Source organism: Psammomys obesus, unplaced genomic scaffold (assembly GCF_907164565.1).
Source record: "Psammomys obesus unplaced genomic scaffold, mPsaObe1.curated_primary_1811, whole genome shotgun sequence".
Classification (NCBI taxonomy): domain Eukaryota; kingdom Metazoa; phylum Chordata; class Mammalia; order Rodentia; family Muridae; genus Psammomys; species Psammomys obesus.
This window is the reverse complement of record NW_026590707.1, coordinates 550946-572874: the sequence shown is the minus strand read 5'-3', so window position 1 is coordinate 572874 and position 21929 is coordinate 550946. Positions and strand designations below refer to the sequence as shown.

General features: G+C 49.3%; 2 long non-coding RNA genes across 2 annotated transcripts; both read left to right on the top strand.

Annotated features, from left to right (window-relative positions):
* Nucleotides 1–246: 246 nt before the first annotated feature.
* LOC129678012 (uncharacterized) lies at nt 247–10222 on the top strand. The gene is made up of 2 exons (XR_008720306.1): nt 247–368; nt 9502–10222. It is a non-coding gene; the product is annotated as an uncharacterized LOC129678012 (long non-coding RNA).
* LOC129678011 (uncharacterized) lies at nt 2100–6164 on the top strand. The gene is made up of 2 exons (XR_008720305.1): nt 2100–2319; nt 5186–6164. It is a non-coding gene; the product is annotated as an uncharacterized LOC129678011 (long non-coding RNA).
* Nucleotides 10223–21929: the final 11707 nt, after the last annotated feature.

Sequence of the window (21929 nt, the reverse complement as noted above, 5' to 3'; positions counted from 1 at the left end):
ACTCTTTGGGTCATTTGTTTTTGTTTTTGAGACAGGATCTCATAGCTCAGGCTGGCCCCTAGCTGTAAGCTGTGGATGACCTTGAACTCCTGACCTTTGTACTGCCCCAAGAGCTGGGATTTCAGGCATGTGCCTGCACATTGGCTTCATTAGGTTCCTTCTTAGCACAGATTTCAAAAGTGCTGTGTGAGCCAAGTGCAGTTGCCACTGCTCACATCTCTCTGCTCCAGAACTGGGCAGCTCAGGCAGAGGTCTAGATTTCCAGACCTCTCCGCTACAGAGTGGGTTCTAGATCAGCCCGACCACACGAGACTCCGGAACCAGAGCTAAGCAGAGCAGGTGCTAGGGCGGCACTTCATAAAAATCAGGTATGAAGGGACGTGAGGGAGCATGCCAGGGCTCGTGAGGGAGAAGCAGGGAGAAAACAGAAGGTAGAAAAAAAAATAATAGTTCAGCGTGGCTCCTCCTGTTCTCAGAACTTCCAGTCCTTCAGAAAGGTAGGACCAGGCAACTCAAGGGAAACGCTGATAACTCCTGGAACAGAGAGGTTTGAGTAGACATTCTGGGGCTGGCTGAATGACTTCAGAGGAGCGTGACATCCCCCCCAACCTCCTACAAGACAGGGTTTCTCTGTGTGTAGCCTTGGCTATCCTGGACTTGCTTTTTAGACTAGGTTGGCCTCAAACTCACAGAGATCCACCTCTCTCTGCCTCCTAAACACTGGGATGAAAGGCGTGAGCCACCAGGGCCAGTTCATCTTCTTTTTAGGTGAGGAAGAAATTATATCACCAAACGAAAGGATTTTGAGTGTGTGTGTGTGTGTGTGTGTGTGTGTGTGTGTGTGTGTGTGTGTGTCTTGTCTCAGGGAAAAGACATTATCTATACAATTAAAAAAGAGAATGTCCTGGGCCCACATGTCTGGGTCCTGGCCCAGCTCTGGCAGCTCTGGAGCCTTTCTGGGACTTTTGGCTGAGTGCTGTACTCTCTCAGCTCCTCAACTCAGCTTCAGACCAAACCGCACTGTGGTTGTCTCCGGCAAGTAGGGGACAATGAGATATACAAAGCTGGCATGTCCTAAGGCTGACAGAGCTTTGTGGGTTGAAATACACACGATGTGAAGCCTCGGCAAAATTAAGAAAATTATAGTGTGGGTAAGGAGGGCATGACATCTTAGTCTTGGAAGAAGAAAAAAATAAGCTATCTTTTTGAAACAAGCTATTATAAGAACAAAACTTAGCCCAGTGTAGAGGCATGTAATCCCAGCACTTGGGAGGCTGGGACAGGAAGATCTCTTGTTTAAGGCCAGCCTGGGCTACATAGCAAGCCATGTCTCAAAAAGAATAAAACCAAAACAGCAACAAAACCAAAAAAAAGCCAAGAACTTTATTTCCATTCTTCCACGTTCTCTTCGGGTTCCACCTCATGCTAATATCTTTTTAAAGCACTTGTAAAAGCAAATGGATTGGTGGGGGCGGGAAGGACGACTCGGGGACGTGTCGGTCACGCCGTGCAGGGTTGGTTGTGATTTCATGTGCTGCTCAGTAGCCAGGCACAAGTCGGTTAACAACTTTGCTTCTGGTCTCCGAGGTGAAGGAAGTACGTGCTGACCCCTGGGCCTGCGATAGTCATTGCTCCTCACACAGAAGCACTTCATGTCATTTAGTCCAGACCCAGCTGCCTGAAAAGGGGGCCAAGCCCTGGTCTCTGAGAACTGAGCCTGGGCTTCTGCAGAGTTTAGGAGCCAGGATCGTGTTTAACACACTATTTAGGGCAAAGAGCATTGCCGTTTGCGACACTTCTGGCTTCCTTTGCACTGAGGCACTGAGTCATGGTTGTGGGTTATTCCTGTAATGAGCTTTCTAGATTTCCCAAGACTCCCTTTTTATCTCAGGTTTCCTTGATTAAGACATGAGCACAGCAAGGAACCCAGTGGCTAACGCAAGGGGTGGGGAGACCCCGGCAGGGGACAGGAACCCCGGACCGGACCTGCCCTTCCTCTTTGCCCAGCACTGCTCACCAAATGGGAAGATGGCCCAGCTCCTCCCCTGGGAAAGGAGTGTCCGGCTGCACCGTGTCACTTGCCGTCCAAGCTGGTCCCATCATGGCCCTCTGAGTCCTAATTGGAACTCTCTGTCCCAGCTGCTCCCTGGCCAGGCCCCCGAGACCTCAATGAGGAAAGATGCTCTTCCCTTCTCTGGCTGGCCTCACTGTTCTGAGGCCTGGCTAATGGAGCCCGCTCTCCGCTCTGCACACAGAGGCAGGAATGAGACCCGAATCAGGCTGTCCACAACTGTCTCCCAGGCCACTGGACATCAGAGGGTGAGGTCTGGGCACAGTTCAGGGTCAAGGAACTGTTTGGAGTCCTCATTGTGAGTGACAAGGGGGGTGGGGGCAACTCTGGTCTTGAACTGCAGCTTACCTGGTCAGTCACTGTGACTCCCTATTCAGAGGACCCCTGAGGGCCGCACAAGTAGAAGGGTCAAGGTGCAGTCACTCCAGGGGAAGGACAATAGGTAGATTGCTTAGTGGTGGAGACGAGGCCTTGTAGACAGCTGTGGCTTTTCTGGTTCAGTTCAGCAGTTTTTACACTGGGTGAGGTGAGGTCCTTATCAGCACAGGACCCCTCAGTTCTCAGCACAAAGAAGAGTCTTTTACCCCAGAGGGACAAAGAGCAGGGAAGAAGAGACAAAGACAGGAGATTGAGTGGGAAGGGGAAGGGAACAAAGGAGAGGGAGAAGGGGTATTTGTCCCAGAAGACAAACGACTGCCTCTGGATAGAGAGGAGACAGATGCCACACACAGGAAAATGGCAGTTTTTAAAGGCAAAAGGGGAAACCGTGTCAGGATGAGGTGTTTAACTTTAATTGGGCATGTTAACTAGGTGAGCCAAAGGGGGCTTTTGATTGCTGCTATCAGTACTTTGATAGCACCTTGGTGCTATCAGCACCTCAGCACCCTGGTGGTCAGCCTCAGAGGAGGAAGAGGCCAAGTAAGGGAATTGACTTTGGGGTCTAGCTTTAGGAATCTAACAGTTTTAGGCAAGGCAGAGGGAGCAGGAGAAGGGCAAGGCCTGCCAGAGGCATGTTTTCTATGTTCGGGCTGGCTGGAGTCTGGTCAGGTCTCATCTACAGTGGTAAAAGAAATAATACAAACGCTGTCCCAAGGTGAGCTCTCTGTGCAGGCCCTGGGCTGGGGATACGGCGTGGTGGGGGAGTGTTTGTCTAACATGTGTCAGAGCCTTGGTTTGATCTCCAGTGCTGCCAGCAACAACTATTAGCATCCCTGTTAGGGCACTGGGAAGCCTATGAAACCTTCTCTGGCCCGTCTTCTTCGGGGAACAATAGCAGCTGTTAATCCAGCCCCAGTATCTAGCTCACCGGTGCCTAGACAAGGGCCTGGCCCCAGCTGGATGGTCCCAGGACACAGACTGTAGATGCCTGTGCCCTCTGTCCTGGAATGACTGTCCAAATTCAATCCACTTCCCCTGGCTGGGCAGGAGCAGGGGACAGAGAACACCACTGCAGGCCATAGGTACAGAGGCAGGATACTGGCAGCGTTGCCACTCAGAACTACTTAGAACAATTCTGAGAGGGGCCTTCAGTGAAGGAGCAGTCACTGCGTAGGGCTCACCTCGGATGTAGGAGGAAGTAATTTGCTGGAGACACACACCTACAACCACACACCAGCCCACCACTCTCTTTCAGCCTTTGGCCAGAGTTTCAGAAAAGCCACAGAAGACAGAATATTAGGGCTGTGGTGTAGCTCAGTTGGCAGAGGACTTGCCTAGTGTGCATGAAACCCTGGGTTTGATTCCCAGCCCTGCACCCACCACAGGATGCACACACTCCAGAAGAGACAGCAGGAGGATCGGCCCAAGAGTCTGCCTCAAAATTACACCAAAAAAGGACAATGTTGAGGGAGAGAGAGAGAGAGCACAAAGAAAGCTCCGTGAGGGCCATGTGGAGTGGAGAAGGTGCTGCTCCAGGCCAGGAGTCCTAGACTGTGGTCACCTAGCAGCTCACGGGCAGGCTGCAGCTCCCAGCTCCTTCCTTCCCCTGCCTGTGAGCAAAGGATATGCAGGGAGTTAGTCAAAGGCTCCCCAACTTTTGCTCTAAGTTGCAAAGCCCGGGATCCTTTTCGTTCCAGTCCCCACCCTGACCCCAGGGCTCTACATTTCTGCACCCGGGGAAGAGGCCACATCAGGATTTTCATGACTCATGTTATGGTAACAGGATGCATTCTGTGGGGCTCTGGACGAGGAAAAAGCAGTTGTGGATCAGCCTCTGAATGTTTCCTGTCTCACGATGGCTGCCGGCATTCATGTGCGTGCGCCCCAGGCCAAAGAAAGACATTTCTCGAGTTGCAACATCTCCAAATCATTGGTAGAGCCAATGAGGAGGAAGCTGAAGATGCTCAGCAGCCTAGCAGCCTGGATGCTCAGGAAGGGCCCTCAGTGCCCTGATGCCCACAGCCTGGCTCAGACAAGGAGGTTCCACCTCAACAGTAATATGCTTGGCACACTGACACATTTGAAGCAAAAGTTTACTAGTCTGCCTCTAGCATGCTGTGTGTCCATAGAACCAGATGCCAGGTTCATCAGTTCTCTTAAATCCACTCCGATGCCATCATCTGGGCGTTGGGACCCCTAGACAAGAAGGTGACATTTGTGGAGACCACGTTGGGTCAGATGGGCTGAGGCCCGGAAAAGAGGAGAGGGCTAGAGACAGCAGTTGGCAGGAGTCACACATTGCATGCAGAGAGGGGTTGATAGATGGGGCTGTTTACACGGCGGGGGCGGAGCAGGCCAGAGCCATGAAGGACCCCAGACCCAAGGCAGGTCACTGTAACTCCCAACACCTGGCTCCTGGAAGTGGCTTCAGGAACCTGATACTAGTGACAATAAAGGTCACTGTCCTTGAAACTCCTGTAGTTGAGGGAATTAACCGTGGCCTCACCCTCCTCCCCCACAGAGGGATCCTTTTGGCTGTCCCACAGGGCAGCTGGAGGAACAGAAGTGTGTCACAGCTAGTGTTTTAAGTGGTATTTGTTTTTGCAGTTTAAAGACAGCTATAAAAAGAGTTGCATCCTGACGTCCTGAGAGCCAAAAATTTTCATTCCCCAACACTCTGATTCTTGCTGACTCTGCCTACCTCCTATAATTTGGGGTTTATCTGTCTGTCCCCAGGCACATGGTCGACTACCCTGGCGTCACCCAAAAGCCTGTGCACAGCCCAGCCCTCAGTGCAGGAAAGCCCCTGGAGTGGGCTCAGCTTCAGACTCTGAATCATACATTCCACCCTGCCCGGCAGCTCCGTCACTGTCCCTTCCTCAAGCCACTTTGTAGAGAGAATTCTGCTGCAGGAAGGCATGTGTTTGCAAACTGCTTAAAGATGAGACCTAGCACGCTTCTCTCTCCGAACATAAAATGGGAAGAGGAGTTTTGCTTTTACAAAATCAAACATGCCACTCACAACTGAACCCAGGGGGGAAAAAAAGTATTTGCTTGTAAGCAGAATGAGGAAATGAGGCTGAGGCTAGCCCACGTTCAGAGAGGGCTTTTGGGACCAGCCTCTTCCTGCCCACAAAGAGTTAAAAAGCCTAAATGAAATTACATTTTAGTTGGGTGGGGTGACTCACACCTGTGATCCCACCACTGTGGAGCTGTGGAGGCAGGAGGATTGCTACAAGTTCAGAGCCAACCTAGGTTACATAGCAAATGGAAGCCAACCTGGGCTATAGTGGAAGACCTGGTCTCAAAAACAAACAGCAACAGAACAAAAGACCATAATTACTGGATACTTCCTAGCCTTATGATATTATAAGATGGTTTACTCTCTCCATGCCTTTGCACGTGTAAAATAGGAGTAAACACGCTGTTTGTTTATCTGCTTTTAGAGTTTTGTAAGGTTTAAGGAAGCCCATCCCCAGAAGGTGTTATGCTGTGCAGGCAATTCAACTGGGGCCTGCCCTTAGGGATCTTCAGGGTCCAGGCAACGTCCTGTGTCAGTACCTGCATCCTGTGATGTCATCTGGGCCGGGTACATAGTGACCTGTCTGCCACTCCCCGAACTTTCTTACTCTCTTGCTTTTGATCTCTCCCCCTCTCCTGCTCTCTCCCCTTTCTCTGTTGGGGCACCCCCTCCAATAAACCTCATTGGATTTAAGATCGGTTGTATGCATGGCATCTTTATATAAATACTAACAAAAAGCATTTATGCACTGTGTGATACTAAAAAAAAAAAAAAAAAAAAAAAAAAATCACATTTAAGGGCACCTCATTTTTAGCTGTTGTCACCCGCCAGGCCAGAGGCAGAAGGACATTTTGCCCAGGAGACTCCAATGCTGGAGACTAAGGCTGTGACCCTTCCTCAGCGCATAGGGCCAGCCAACTCTCCAGAAAGCAGACTCTGCCTTCCTGATCTTTGTTTCCTAGGAGACTGTTCCCAGTGTTCTTTCCAGGGTTCTTTCCAGTGCCCTGCCTCCTCCAGGCACCCAGGCTACTCTGCTGGCACGTGGGTGGGCACAGTGGCTCTGGGGTGAATCCAGAGAAGCTGGGAATGTGCATCCATGATGCTCCAAGGTTCCAGCTCCTTCCTGCACATCTGCAGTCGTTTCATTCCTCACAAAGGGGCTCCGTGGCAGAGCACTTGATTAGCATACCCAAGGCCCCAGCGTGAGCCCCAGGACTGGGTGGAGAGATCACACAATGAGCTGCAAGTCCTTCCTGAATGCGTCAGAATCCTCACTGCATGCAGATCCCAAACTGGAGTCTCAGCGGCAACCAGGGGGAACGGACCCTTGGAAGTGCCTGGGTTCTTCGGAACCTTGGTGGGGCCTGCAGTGCCAGGCCTGCTGAAGGGAAAGGCCTGGTTCTGATGAGTCCTCGAATCACTGAGGGCAGGGGGCAGAGAGGGCAGAAGCTCTTTCCCAGGTGGTTTCCAGTTCTAGGAAAAAACCTGGATCCCTGTCCCATCCAGAAGATTAGGAGATGGTCTACTGAAAGAGGCGGCTTCCTACGGGGCTCACAGGGAGGAGCGGGAGGCCGCTCCCTCTGTAAACTCAACACTGTGGTGATGAGGCAGTTGAGTTAAGTGGGGGTCTGACAGCAGAACACCCCCTGATGGGGAGATAAAAGTAGAAATAAAAGCCGCTTGTCTATAATTCCTGTGATGGGAGGTGGTGGCAGGAGGACCAGAGCCTCAGGTCATCTGCAGCTATATGGTGAGTTTGAGGCTGTTTTGGGGACATGTGAGATTCTGTCTCAAAGTGTGCGGGGTGGGGGTGGGGCTGAGGGCGCAGAGAAGAAATGAGGTTCTTAGTACCTTTAACCCGGCTGAACTGAAAAAAATGCGTGTGTGTGTGAAAAGGACCTAGCCCCAGCCCAGGGCCACGGCAGTGATGCATCAGATGCCGAAATGCAAAACACAGGTCTTCGGCCAGGCTGGGTGGGGAGGGTAGGAAAGCAGTCTCTCTCGTGGTCAGCCCTTCAGAGCGGGCTGTCTCTCCCCTGAGTGGCCAGTCCTTCGGAGGAGGGTGTCCCCACTGAGAGAGAACTACGGTGAAGCCCTCCCTCCCCCTCCAGCCACACATTTGCATGAAGGACTGGGAGACAGATAAGGGGAAGAAAAGGGGAAAACTTCCGATTGAGCCTGGGGGTGGAGTTTGCCCAGAGCAGGCTCAGAACATAGACAGGGCATGTTCTCTGTCCCAGCTCTGCGCCAGGACCTTTGTACATGTTACTCTCACTTAATCTCTCACCAACTTTGTCAACATAAACAACTTTGTGAGGTATGTACTCAAGACCTAGGAGTTGAAAATGAGGCTCAGGGCATTTGTTTTATTTTATTGTTGTCGTTCAGAGACAATGCATTGCTTTGTCATCTAAGCAGGTCCCAAATCCCGGGGTTCAGAGCAAGCCTCCCAGTACTTAGGACTACAGGTGTGCACCCTTGAGCCAGTGTGAGTTAACTTAATTGCCTAGGATCACAAAGCTCCCTGAGAGGTGTGAGATCTCGTTCAGTGAATTTCTGCAATTTGTGTGCGTTCTGGGTGAATGGATGCAGATGGCTCAAGAGACTGTGTGGGTCAAGGTTTGCCAGATGAATAAGCAGGGCCAAGACACACCACAAATGGGCATAGTCACGGCATCCTCATTCACGAAGGGGGGATCCTGCGCCTCGGATTCCAGAATGGGTAACTCTGCCTTCTGCCTTCCCAGTTGACTCTCCTGGAAAAGGCCCTGCATCTGCCATGCTCCACACAGCTCTGTGTAATTTCCTCTGTGGGTCAGTCTTCCACAGAGAGCGATGATGAGGCCATGACTCAAGCAAGCCTCAGCCTGACATGGACAAGCCACCAGCTGCCCGGCTTCCAGCTGGCTCCGAGGGTGCAGGGCAGGGTGGCTGCCCACGGTCTCTTCCCCACTTCTCCGCTTCCAGAGATGGGCTAGGCATCACCGGATCACTCTGAACACAGGTTGTCAGGTGTTGGAGTGTGGCCGGAGGCAGACCCTCAGCCAGTGTCCAAACCAGATAGCCATGCTCCTCCAGGGTCAAGCTTCAAGTTGCCTCAGCAAGTTGTTGGAGCCTGGCCTGCTGTCTGCAGTCCTGAGGAAGAACCTTCTCCACTTTCCTACCTATGCCAAAGACCCACAGCGCAGCTTGCTGCTGTTTGTGAAGAGATGTTCTTCTCTGATGAAGCCACATGCCGCTCAGCGCTCACCGTCAGCTACTTTCAGAGGACCTGCCCAGCACTAAGGCCTCAAAAAAGCAATAGGAGTCTTCGGCTCCCTCGCTCAGAATGCTCACTCCGAGCCCCTCAGGGTGGGGAGGCTGGGAGCCAGTCCTACTTCTGGGCAACTTGTAGTCACATGCTGTGTGTCACCAAAGCCGTGACTCAGCCCATGGCTTGCCAGGGCTCTTCCGCAGAGGGTGAAACTGCTCTGTAGACACTTTTTAAAGGCGGGCTCTCGGTGACCGGTGCAGGGGACAGGCTTTCCCTGCCGTCAAAGCTCAGCGGGTCAGGAGGAGCTGCTTCTGATTCCCAGCCCCGAGGAGTTCTATAAATGGGTTTGATGACTGAATGAATGGCAGAGAAAATGGAGTGAAGCTGGTTTAGATGCCTAGAGCTCACCCTGCTCCCTGCAATCATTCCCTCCTCAGGAAAGTCACAGTTCTGCAGTGGCTGCTGGGAGGGACCTGGTTCCCGGGAGAGGGCAAAGAAATCTCTATCTCCTGAGTGTGGAAACCCCCTATATCTAGGTCTTTTCTGGAATAATAAAAAGCTGGTGTAGGTTGAGGCCCTAAAAACCAGCAAGACCAGGAAGGTTGGGTGAGCAGCCACACGTGGACTTCGGTCAAGCTGTACTCAGGCTATCCACGGTCAAGCTGCTCTAGGAAAAGTGGGTGGAGGCCACTGCAGCCCCTCCACAGAGTGGGAGTAGGGTCCCCAGGCTGTGGTTGGCAGCATACCTCAGTATTTTTCATTTTCTCTCTTTTTCAGTAAGTCCCATTTCATAACGGTGAGCCTGGCAGGTGAACTGAAAGCCAGAGAGGACGTGGCACCTGATATGCTCCCACGGGAGCAGCTAGGATGGGGTGAAGAACGTTTCCTTGGCCTACCGGGTAGCAGATGGCTCACCTCTCCATCTGCCTGGGATGACGAAGAAGGGGGTGTACACCGAGGGTGGGGTCTCTGAGGAACTAGGGTGATGAAGACATGAGCACTAACAACCAGACCCCACAGCTGAGCAGATCGAGCTTGGAACTCCTTTGCTGTGTCCCCAGGACAGGTGGTCCCTGAACCAGGCTGCCTCACTTCTCCTTGGTGGGGCCTCCCACAGCTGAGCATTTACACAGGACAAAAAGAAGCTCTTCAGGCAAAAGCTGCTTTCAAAGACTGCTCTCTCTAAAAGGAAATTGACACTACCTTTTCCCACAAGAAGTTCAAAGAATGGTGATTACTCAGAACTTTTCCTCCACATTCTTGTGAATATTTGATAAATTCCCAGTGCCTCCCATTGTCGTCAGTCCGGGAAGCCAGGCGTGCAGAGCCTCAGCAACCGTAGCAACTGAGGTCATAGCAACTGCACAAACCATTGTGTAACAATCGTGTGTGTATTCGTGAGTGACTGAGTGCGTGCGCATTTGTGTGTGTTTGCACATATGTGGGTGTGTTCCTTTGTTTGATAAGGAAAGGAAATGCAAATAAAGAACTAATGACTTCTGGTAAATTTGGGCCTGAAAACTGACTGTCCTTTTAGTCTCAGAACGTTCCTCTTGAAGCTTTCTTCCGCTGAAGCAGTTTTCCAGAACTTTCAGAGGCAGGCAGCCACTGATGTAATTAATTCTGTGAGACCTCCTACTTTGGGTATCAAATGAACCTCATCAGAGACTCTTGAAGGAAGAAGGGCCTTTTGGCACTAGCCTACTTCCAGGGCAAAGTGAAACTCCCATCGTGAAAAAGACCCAGCGAGTCTTGGCAAATGCTGGGAATGCTGCCAGCAAAGGATAAAGGGCCTATTAAGCCTGCCCTTCGCATTCAGTGGGACACGGCTCACCTTGGCGTCCTCAGACCAGGGAGGGCGCACCTCTGGGAGGCTAACCAATGTTGGCAGGTGGACATCTGTCTCAATTCCTAAAGAATCAGAAAATAAGATAGAAAATAAAAGAGAAAAGGGAGGTGGAGGGCAGGAAGAAACACAGTGAAGAGAAGGGAGAGAAAGGAAAGGGAGGACACAGAGCAGGAACTCCTGCTCTGCGATGCTCCGTGCAGCAGAACCCGCTGCAAGCCCAGCATTCATTGCTAAGGACTGCAGCAAGCTCAGAGGCCGGGCTGCACAGTGAATCCAGGCTGTCATGGCTGCCCAGTGAGTCCAACTCAGGAAAACGAAACTCGAAACAGCAACAATAAAAACCTGGTGGCCACTGCCTAGATTGCTATCTCTCTTCTCTGCCTCCCTGGGGCCTTGCTGCTAGGCAACTGCTCTACCACTGAGCTACATCCCCAGCCCACTACTTGAAATAAAATATAAGCTGGATTTCAAAGACTCGGTAAGAACAACAACAACAAATAGAATGTAAAAATCAACAAAAATCAGCTTTACGGGTTATTTTGGCGCTTTTATTAAATAGAGCTCACTTTCCCTATTTTTGTTGTAAAGGTTTATTGTTTTTGTCTGTGTGAACATATGTGTATGTGCTTGTGCTCACATGTGACTGGAAGTGGACAGAGGCCAATAGAAGCCCTGTGCCTTCTCCTCTAGTCTCTGTGCTTGTTCCGTGAAGTTGGGGTCTCTCTGACCCTGGGGCACAGTTAGGGCGGAAGCCAGCCAACCCGTGAGAAGTCCCTGTCGCCACCTCTCTAGAGCAGGAATGATGGGCCCGCTGTCCTGCCGCCTGTCACCGGTCCTCGTGATTGTGCAGCGACTGCTCATCTACCCAGCCCTCCTACCCAGCTTCTGATTGTTTATTTTAGTCTATTCTTTAGGGGTTTTGAGACAAGGTCTCCTGTAGCCCTGGCTGTCCTTGAAGTTGATATTAGCCAAGGCTGGCCTTGAACTCCTGATCCTCTTGCCTTCCCTCTTCCTGAGTGCTAGGGTTACAAAGGTGTGCTATCATGCTCAGTTTACCTTTTTCTTTACCTATTTCTTTCCGTTTGGTTGACTGGTTGATTGGTTTGGTTTGGTGATGGTTGTTGTTTTGAGACAGAGTTTCTCTGTGTAGCCCTGGCTGTCTTAGAACTCACTTTGTAGACCAGGCTAGTCTTGAACTCAAAGATCTGCCTGCCTTTGCCTCCCAAGCACTGAGATTAAAGATATGTGCTAACATGCCTAGCTTTACCTATTTCTTCTTTTTTGTTTGTTTAGTTTTTTGTTTTTCTTTTTTTTAAAGATTTATTTATTATTTATACAACATTCTGCCTGCACACCAGATCTCACTATAGATGGTTGTGACCCACTATGTGGTTGCTGGGAATTGAACTCAGGACCTTTGGAAGAGCAGCCAGTGCTCTCAACCTCTGAGCCATCTCTCCAGCCCTTGTTTTTGTTTTTCAAGACAGGGTTTCTTTTCTGGACTTGCCTTGTAGACCAGGCTGCTCTCGAGCTCACAGAGATCCTCCTGCCTCAGCCTTCCAATTGCTGAGATTAAAGGCGTGAGCCACCATGCTTGGTTTACCTATTTCTCAAATGTGGCTACTGAAGTATTTATAATTCCTTCTGTGGCCTGTCCTGTTTTCCCAAGACCTCGCTTCCCTTCACCGTTGCTTCCTGGTGCCTGGCGCAGCCAGGTTCTCGCTTCCCACAGAATTGCAGCCATCTTCTGCTTTTCCGCTTTCCCTTAAGAGGGACCAAGAGTAAACTCCGAAAGTGTGTCGTCTTGACTCTTGGCTTCTGTTATATCTTCACATCTCACTGAAAAAGTCTTTGGTTTTTAAGGCAAGTAGCCTTTTCTTTTTGCTCTTTCTTCTCCCTTTTTCTCCTCCTTTTGTGAGGCAGGGTCTCACTAGGTAGGTCAAGGCTAGCCTTGCGGGCGCTCCCTCCTGTACTGGCCTCCTCACTGCTGGATTACAGGCATGCACCATCACTCTTTCTGAGGCCGGAAGGTCCCATGTTCAAAATCTACTTTTGGCAGCAAGGCAAGGTTGAGAAGAACCTGGAGCAGCAAGCAGGATCTTGTCTCAAAATAAAAACAACCAGGAGGGGAGATGTACCTCAGAGCTCTCCCCTAACATGCTTGAGGCTCTGGATCCTTCCATCAATCAGTGAAAACGAGCCCCTACACTTCATGTGACGGTATAAAGCGGCCCCAGGCTGCTGGAAATAGCAGGTAGGCAGCTATAGGACAGCAACACACAGTTTAAAGGGATGTTTGAGTCACGGGAAAGCCTCGGTTAGCCCTAAGTGGAGGCTGAGGGCTGCACAGAGGCTAGCTTGAGTCCAAGTCCACTGCATTTTCATGTGTTTGTTTTTAAGTGGCACCACGGAATATCCTAGCAACGTTAACAGAGCGTTACCAAGCACACACTGGGTACCCTCGCTAAGCCGGGTGCCCTAGGTGATGCGCTTGGCTCGCAGGACCTTCACACAGCTGTCGCTGCAGGGCAGTGAAGACTAGCTTCCTGCCTTTCTTTCCGCAGCTGCCATGCTCCTGTGCACGCTCCTTGTTTTTTACTTTTTGCATTCTTTCTTTCTCATTCTTTTATATTCTTTTATACATGGAGGTGTTTTGCCTGCATGTATGTTGTGCAGTGTGTGTGTGTGTGTGTGTGTGTGTGTGTGTGTGTGTGTGTTTGTGTGTGTGTGTGTACCTGGTACCCAGTGAAGCTGGAAAAGGGCATTTGATCCCCTGAACAGAAGTTACAGATGACTGTCAGCTGCCATGTGAGTGTTAGAAATTGAACCTGGGTCATTTGGAAGAGTAGTCAGTGAGCCATCTCTCCAGGGGCTTTCTCAGTTCTTCTCTTTCCTTTTTTTTTTTTTTTTTTTTTTTTTTTTTTTTTTGTTGGGGGGGGGAGGGTTATCTCTGTGTAGCCCTGGCTATCCTGGACTTGCTTTGTAGACCAGGCTGGCTTCGAATTCACAGAGATCCACCTCTGTCTCCCAAGTGCTGGAACTAAAGGCGTGTGCCACTCATGCCCAGCTGGGCTTTCTCATTTCTTTCTCTCTCTCTCTCTCTCTCTATCTCTGTCTCTGCCTTTCTCTCCCCCCCCCCTTTTTGTGCTGATCATTGAACCCAGGTTTTGTGCATGTTATTTTAGGCAAGCACTCCACTTTTTTTTTTTTTAATTAGTTACATTTTATTAACTCTGTATCCCAGCTGTATCTGCTCCCTCATTCCCTCCCAAACCCTCCCTCCTTCCCTCATCTCCTCCCTGCCCCTTTCCAAGTCCACTGATTGGGGAGGGCCTCCTCCCCTTTCATCTGATCCTGCTTTATCAGGTATCGTCAGAACTGGCTACAAAAGCACTCCACTTTTTAATACTTGAATAATATTCTACTGAATGACTATGTCACGTCATAATCCTCTGTAGGACATTTGGTCTCCAGTTTTCCAAATGTAAATAAGACAGTGAAAATGAAACGGGTGTCATCTTTATGACTTTCCTTTTGAGTTCGTGTTCTTTTTAAGATAGTTCTCAGGAAATAAGCTGTGTTAAAGGTATGAACTTCTAGTGCCTGAGGGACTGCCAGGTTGCTATCCGAAAAGCATGTATGGACTCATATTGCTCATAGCAACGTGCATATGTATTAAATTTCTTGCAACTCTGCCAAAAGCGCATACTCACACATAATCAAATTTAAATGCTACAGAAATAATAGCTCTCTGTTTTGTTTTGTTTTGTTTTGTTCTGTTTTGTTTTTTCTTACTGCTGGTGCTGGAAATTGAGCCAAATTCAAGGTAGTAAGCAAGAGCTGTGCCACCGAGCTCACTCCTTTTTGTGCTTTTGGTGAAGCCCAAGCTGGCTTAAGCTTGCTCCGTGGCTCTGGACAACCTTGAGCTTCTGCCTCTCCTGCCCACCCCCCACCTTCTAAGCGCTGGGGTCTCTGCTGACAGTCAGCACATCTGGCTTTCAAAGTACTTTTAGGTCCTTATTCCAGGGAAGCTGGTCACCCCTGAAGACTTTTCTTCCCAGAAATATAGTCGGAGCGGGGGGAGGGGCTGGTAATAAACTGCAAAATTATTTCTATTAAGGGAGAGGGAAGATTTTGTTAAATTTTACCACCTCAAAATTAATTATTCATAGCTACAGATGGAAGCTGTTGAAGCGCCTAGCACCCTGTGTGGGTCCCCAAAGCAGACGGGTCACTTCAGCCACTCTACAGGGCTGGCTGTGCATCAGAGACTCCTAACCAGAGCCCCTCACTCTTGAACACATCTGTCTTTGTTCCAGAGTCCTCAGTACCTTGGCGGATTGTGTCCTTGGACAGATGAGCTTCACCTGTTCACCTGTGGTACTGGCTGCCTCAGATGGCCTCAGCACAGCCCAGTGTGAATTCTGTTTGCCCATCTGTTTGCTTGCTTAAGACAGTCTCACTATGTAGTCCTGGCTGGCCTGGAACTCAGAGGCATCCACCCGCCTCTGCCTCCAGAGTGCTGTGATTAAAGGCCCCGGACACCACCACACCCAACCCTGGACATGAATTTTTACTAGCATGATGTCCAGAGAGTGGCTTTCTGTATCTTCTCTGCCCCCCCCCATCCCCCAGCCCTCAGGAGAATGGGCTCCTCTCTCCTGTAGCCGAACATCTACCACCCCTCTTCTGCAATCCATGCTCATGTGAACGAGGGCCTTATTGGGATGAGAGTCTCCGAAAAGCCCAGCACCACCTACTTGTAACACAAAGCTTCTGTTTGCACAGGTAACAGTAGCTAGAACTGTGCTAGGCTCTGTTCCAAGCATTTTGCTTGTATCAACTTATTTAATCTTCACTTTAGACTTTTTTTTTTCCTAGTGAGCTGTTTTTTTACACGTGTGCTCAGGTCCTACTTGCATGGGAAGAACTTTACCGACAGGAACACCTCCTCAGTCCATATAATGCCTATTTTTATAGGAAGAAAAGATGGCTTGAGGTTTTGAGTTGTTTGATTGTTTGGTATTTTGGAACAAGGCCTCATATTATAGCTTGGGCTGGTCTTAGTCATGGTAGTCATTTTGTCTCAGCTTCCTGACCCTAGAGAGTTACAGGGTTTTTCTTTTGGTATTTTGAACCTAGGACCTTGAACTTGTTAGACAGGCATCCTATCCACTGATCTATAGCCCCAGCTCACAACTATTTTTTTTTAAATAAATGATATAATTTCAGGATATGGGAGGAAGTTTAAATAAGTAAACAAACACATACAATATGCATATGTCAATTTTTTGGCTTGCTACTGTAAAAGTAACTTATATTCGCCTGTTTCAACAGTCTCAAAGGCTTACTGCCTCATCTGCTAACCTAGGCCTAGTCCTGGAAGCTTCCAGCCTCCATACAATCTAACCTAGGCCTCTGAGACACACTGCTGAATAAACTCAGCCTTTCTGAGGAGGCAGTTTTACCCGGATAGTAATAAACAGGTTGCAGAGAGAGAGAACTCAAGGGAAGACAGACTGAGCCAGAGAATGAGAAGGAGCCAGAAGATTAAAAAAGATTGCTGGAGATGGTTTGAGGCCAAGCAGAGCAATTTAGAGGCCATGAGAGAAGCCATATTGAATAAGTTAGCTGGAAGAGAAGTTTGAACCAGAATCGCTGAGTTGAACCAACTGAGCTCAGTAGGAACAAGATAGGGTGAGCTTATTCAGCAGTAGGTCTCAGAGGCTGAAAGCATTCCAGGCCTAGTTTAGGCAGTAAGCCTCCCAGACAATTGAAACCTGAAAATAAAAGTTTCTTTTACATGCTACTTTCACCTGTCGGGGCCTTAAGAGCCCATTCAAATTCAGTCTATATAAATCTACCTCGGCCTTTTAAAAACTCCACCATGGCGATGTTCTATAAGACACTTGTCCAGTGTCCATTTTATGATCCTCATGTTGTTTTCAGCACTTGGCTAGATAAACAATGCTAGACAGTGAGGATGTTGGAGAGTGGACACCCTACAACTAGAATGAGACCTGCTCCTTTGAATTTGAACTTCCTCTATTTGAATATCTCTCGTAAGTTCCTGAGCCCTGAGTCTCTTTGACTTAGTGGTAATCTGACCTGATGTTCAATGCTTCCTTGGTCTCACCTTTGAGCTCCTGTAGATTTTATTGAGTCCCCATTTCCAGGCAGGTCTAAATCTCTCTGGAGTCCTCAGTGATGTCTCTGTAGCAGTTGGCAGGGTGACGACTCAAACAGAACTTCCCTATTTGTCCTTCCTGGCCTTACTAGAGCTGTTCTGCCTTTGGACTGCTGTAGATTTTCATCACGGTGACTCAGGGCACGGTGACTAAGGTCATCCACGTAGAAAACATGAATTGCCTACACAAACTGCCCACTACTGTCCTCAGCTCTTTGATGAACATCTTGTTGGTTGAGAGCCTTGCTCTTGATCATTCTTGTCATACGTAGTACAATTGTTTCTCTTGGCCTATTATCTGACTTTTATTTGTAGATTTTTATCGTTCAAATTTGATACTTATGGATTGTGGGTTTTGTGTCTTTTTGACACAGGGTTTCTCTACATAGCTCTGGCTGTCTTGGAACTCATTATGTAGAGTAGGCTGACCTTGCCCTCACAAAGATCCTCCTGCCTCTGCCCCCTCAGTGCTGGGATTGAAGGCGTTTGCCACTATTGCCAGCTCTTTTGTGTCTTATACTTGGTTTCACAATACAGAATGTAAGCACAGATTCGTGCACTCCAGCCAGCTTTCTTTTAGCTCTTGGTCCTTGAGTGGGCAGACGCTTCATCTCAGTACAGAGCGGCTGTTCTTCTCCCATCTCCAGCCAGCCCCTGGGATTTTCCTGAACCCGGGCACCCTGACACAATACAAAGGAGGAGCTCATGACCCTAGGCCAGCTGTCCACCAGGCATCCGCTGCTGTTCCCTTCTAATCACCTCTAGGCTGGTACTTCTTGGCCACTAGGCCCCAGTAGTTGTTCTCTTCCTTGCCTGTGGTCTCAAGAACACAGGACTCTCTGCAGCCTGTGGCAATGCAGAGGTTCAAATGCCAGACATGCTCCACAGCCCTTTCTCTCCCTTCCTTTCTTTCTTTCTTTCTTTCTTTCTTTCTTTCTTTCTTTCTTTCTTTCTGTATTTGCTCTTTCGAGACAGGGTTTCTCTGTGTAGCCTTGGCTGTCCTGGACTCACGTTGTAGACCAGGCTGGCCTTGAATTCACAGAAATCCACCTGCCTCTACCTCCAAGAGCCCAGGATCACAGACGTGCGCCACTGAGACCGGCCATGGCTATTTCTTAAACAAAACTGTGCCATCTCTCCTAGACCTGGGATAAATCTGGACTAATGTCCCCTTTTTGGGCATTTACTAGGATCTATGTATAGATCAGGACAGCTCCACGCTCTACCAGAGACTTCAGTCTTACTGACTCTCTCTCCTTTTTAAAAGATTTATTTATTTAGACATATGGGAACTCTATTTGCATGTGGGCCTGCATGACAGAATAGAGCATCAGATCCCATTACAGGTGGTTGTGAACCACCATGTGGTTGCTAGGAATTGAACTCAGGACCTCTGGAAGAGCAGCCAGTTCTCCTAATCTCTGAGCCGTCTCTCCAGCCCCTTACTGACTCTCTTTAGGCAGTTTCCCAATTGAATCCTGTGTCTTTACAGTTCTTCAGGGAGTCAGAGTTCAGACATCCAGAAAATGGGAAAACTTTTCTGTGTATCTTTCACTCTGTTTTCTCTCACATCTCTTCCCTGGAATTCCCTGGCCCTCTCTGGAGAAGAATTTGACTGGGTGCCAGGCTGTGCTCAGCCCATTTCTCAGAGCACCTGCTGATGGCTCGCTGATATCCTTCCCCCACTGGCTGCTGCTCTGCTCCTCCTGTACCCCCTGACGCTACCCGGGGCTCCTGCCAATCTCTGTGTACTTGCTCCTCTTGTACCCCCTGACACCACCCGGGGCTTCTGCCGATCTCTGTGTACTTGCTCCTCCTGTACCCCCTGACGCCACCCGGGGCTTCTGCCGATCTCTGTGTACTTGCAGGTTGCTCTCATCTTGGGATGATGCCCTCCGTGGGTGACGGCTGGCCCATTCGGCTGGACTTTTTTGGCCTCTGGCCTCACTTACCCAAAGGCCTGCTCACTTGGTATATCTGGGTCATTCTAAAGTACCTGTCAATGTTAGCGGCCGAGTCACTCTTGTCCTTCGTACTCTCCAGGAAGCCCAGAAGGGGAGTGACTGAGGGAGACAAGCAGCTGTCCCCCAGGTGGTCTCTTCTGCTGACCCTCAAGGAACTGGAGTGGAGTTCCCCAAAGAGTCCTTCTGTGGATGAGGCCTTCTTCAACCCAAGGGTTTAGGGTTCTTCCCTCCCTCTCTGCTTTGCTGAGATTTCTTCAGACCAGGAGGTTAGGCAGTGCAAAGGGGCTTGCCTGCAGCCCTTCTGCAGGGCTGGGTAGGCAGGAGAGATAGCTGCACCCCAATCTTCACATGTGGATATCCCCATCAGGGCCACACACCCAGATTTCATCCCCAAGTCTGCGCGCTAAGGACACAAATCCTTTCCTCTCAGCCTGTGGAGGGAGAGGATCTCTCTGCAAGGCCCCACGGGTTCCTGGCAGTATGAGCCAGCCGCCCAACACAGAAAAAGTCCTCCTTACGCTCTGCTCTTCTGTCCCCATCCTCGTTCTTTCTTAGGAAGGGTTAGCTCTCAGAACATCTGCTGCTTAGCTGTGCCCAGTGGTCTGTTCAGCTAAGCCTGTCCCCGATGGCATCTGGAGGTTCCTCCCAAGGCTTGTGTTACTTCTAGTCCTGTCATGTTGACTCATTTTTCTCTTCTCAGTGTCTGTGCTGAGCTTCAGCAGAAAGCCTGCCTTACGGCCTCTGACCAGACTCGAGGATGAAGCCCAGTTTCTACAGATTCATCTAGAGCATTTGTGGTGTTGACTGACTGGCTTCCTGTGGCTTTAAACTCTCGGAGCCTCTTTCATGTGCTGTAAAATGATGGTGTCGGGGGAAACCCTAGTGAGGATTCCATGGGTGTCATGAGTATATAGCGAGTATTGTTAATATTTAATTTCTAGTCTGATGAGAACCATCCACCACAGTGGTTCTCAACGTTCTTAATGCTGTGACCCTTTAATACAGCTCCTCATATTGTGGTAACCCCCAACCATAAAATTATTTTCATTGCTACTTCATAACTGTAATATTGCAACTGTTATGAATCGTAAATTAAATAGTATTAGATATGCAAGATATCTAATACATGACCCTATAACAGGGTCCTTTGGTCCCTAAAGCCGTCACTGCTCACAGGTTGACAGCCGCCGATCTAGCTCTTCTATGTGTGCGTGAGACAGACTCACAGTGTGGTCCAGTCTGTCCTCAGACTCTCACTCTTCTTGCTCGTGCTCCTTCCTGCTAGGACTACTGGGCGGCCACCATGCCCAGCAATCACAGGTCTTGCTGTGTTTTCGTGGGGCAGGAGGGCTTTCTCTACTATTTCCTCCCCCTTTTTGCACAATTTTGATTATTTTTTAATCAGAAAGTGAGGCAGTCTCAAAGAGGAAAACAGCCTAGGGTGTGAATGGAAAGCGAATATGCTCTGGCTTTATTTGCAGTTGCCCGCACATCCAGCTGTAAATGAATGAAGTCTGGAAACTTGGGCCCAGCCTCCTCACATCTGTGGACAAGAGATGGTACCTGGTGTCTCCCCGTGCTCTGTATCAATATGGCCGTGGTCACAGGGCCCTTCGGCTTATCACATCTGGAACAGAAGCCACAGTGACACGGCAGGACCCCAAGGAGATCTGTGTTGGGCTTCTATAGTGAAGGAGCAGAGATTCATCAGAGAAAAGACACTAAGTTACAATGTAATGTGTCAGCAAAGCCCAAGGACACAGAGGACCTGAAGTCCGGAGAGAGGGGGGTATAGCTAGGCAGGGAGGAAAGGAAGCGAGATTAGAGCAAACCAAGTGCATTGCAAAGCTACCTGCACAAATGCCTTCAGTGGGAAGAACCGATGCAGAGAACAGGAGGTCTTCCTATAAGGGATGCTGAGTAGAGTGAGAAATTACACCGTAAGTTATAAAAAATGACGTCTGTGAAACTTAACCGTCCTTGTCAACTTGATTGGTGTGGTGGTTTGAATAAAAATGGCCCCTGTGGGTTCAGAGATTTGAATGTTTTGTCACCAGGGAGTGGCACTATTGAGAAGGATTAGGAGGTGTGGCCTTGTTAAAGGAACTGTGTCTCAGGGGTGGTTCTCTCTTCCTGCTGCCTGCAGATCTGGGTGTAGACCTCTCAGCTCCTTCTCCAGCACTGTGTCTGACCGCGTCCCACCATGATGACCTCGGAAGCAGTAAGCCAGCCCCGATGAAATGTTTTCCTTAATAAGAGTAGCCTCGGTCATGGAGCTCTGCTGAACCACCATGGAAATACAGCCATGTCTCGGAAAAGGTTTAACTGAGGAAGGATAGCTACCCTGAAGGTAGGTTACTATCCCATGGACTCTGACCCTGAAGTGAATGAAAACGAGAAGGTGAACAGCAGCAGCTCTCATCTCTCTGCTCCCTGACCATGGACACAATCTTGCCATCTGCCTCATTCTTCCGCAGCTGCTAACTGAACTGTTTCTTTCAAATTGTAAGCAAATAACCCTTCTTCCCTCATTTTTGTCACAACAGTAATAAAAGTAACTGATACAGTGTCCAAAATAAATTAAAAAGAAAAAAAAAATTTTTTGGTCTTCCAGACAGGGTTTCTCTGTGTAGCCCTGGATGTCCTGGACTCACTCTGTAGACCAGGCTGGCCTGGAACTCACAGTGATCCACTCGCCTCTGCCTCCCTGAGCGTGTGTGGCCACCACCACCCAAATAATCTTGGATTTTTCATGCTTACAAAATCAGTACCAGGGACTGGAGAGATGGCTCAGCAATTAAGAGCAATGTCTGCTCTTCCAGAGCTCCTGAGTTCAATTCCCGGCACTCACATGGTGGCTCCCAACAATGTATACTGGGATCTGATACTCTCTTCTGACATGCAGGTGTCCATGCAGATAGAGTGCTCATACACATAAAATAAATAAATAAAATATTTTTTAAAAATCAGTACCGTAGGGATGACACTGCCAAGTCCCACTGCCAGCTCAAGATGTAAACTGGCCTCCTTGGTCTCACAGAGATCCATCTCCTTGGACTATGACTGCAGTGGTCTCTCTGACTGGACAGCGCGCACGCACACACACACATGCACCGTACCCCTTCAGCTGCATTATAAGCTAAGGTTCTCTCCTTTAGAATACTTTTCATCTGCACAAGATGGACACTTTGATGTGTGGGGTCTT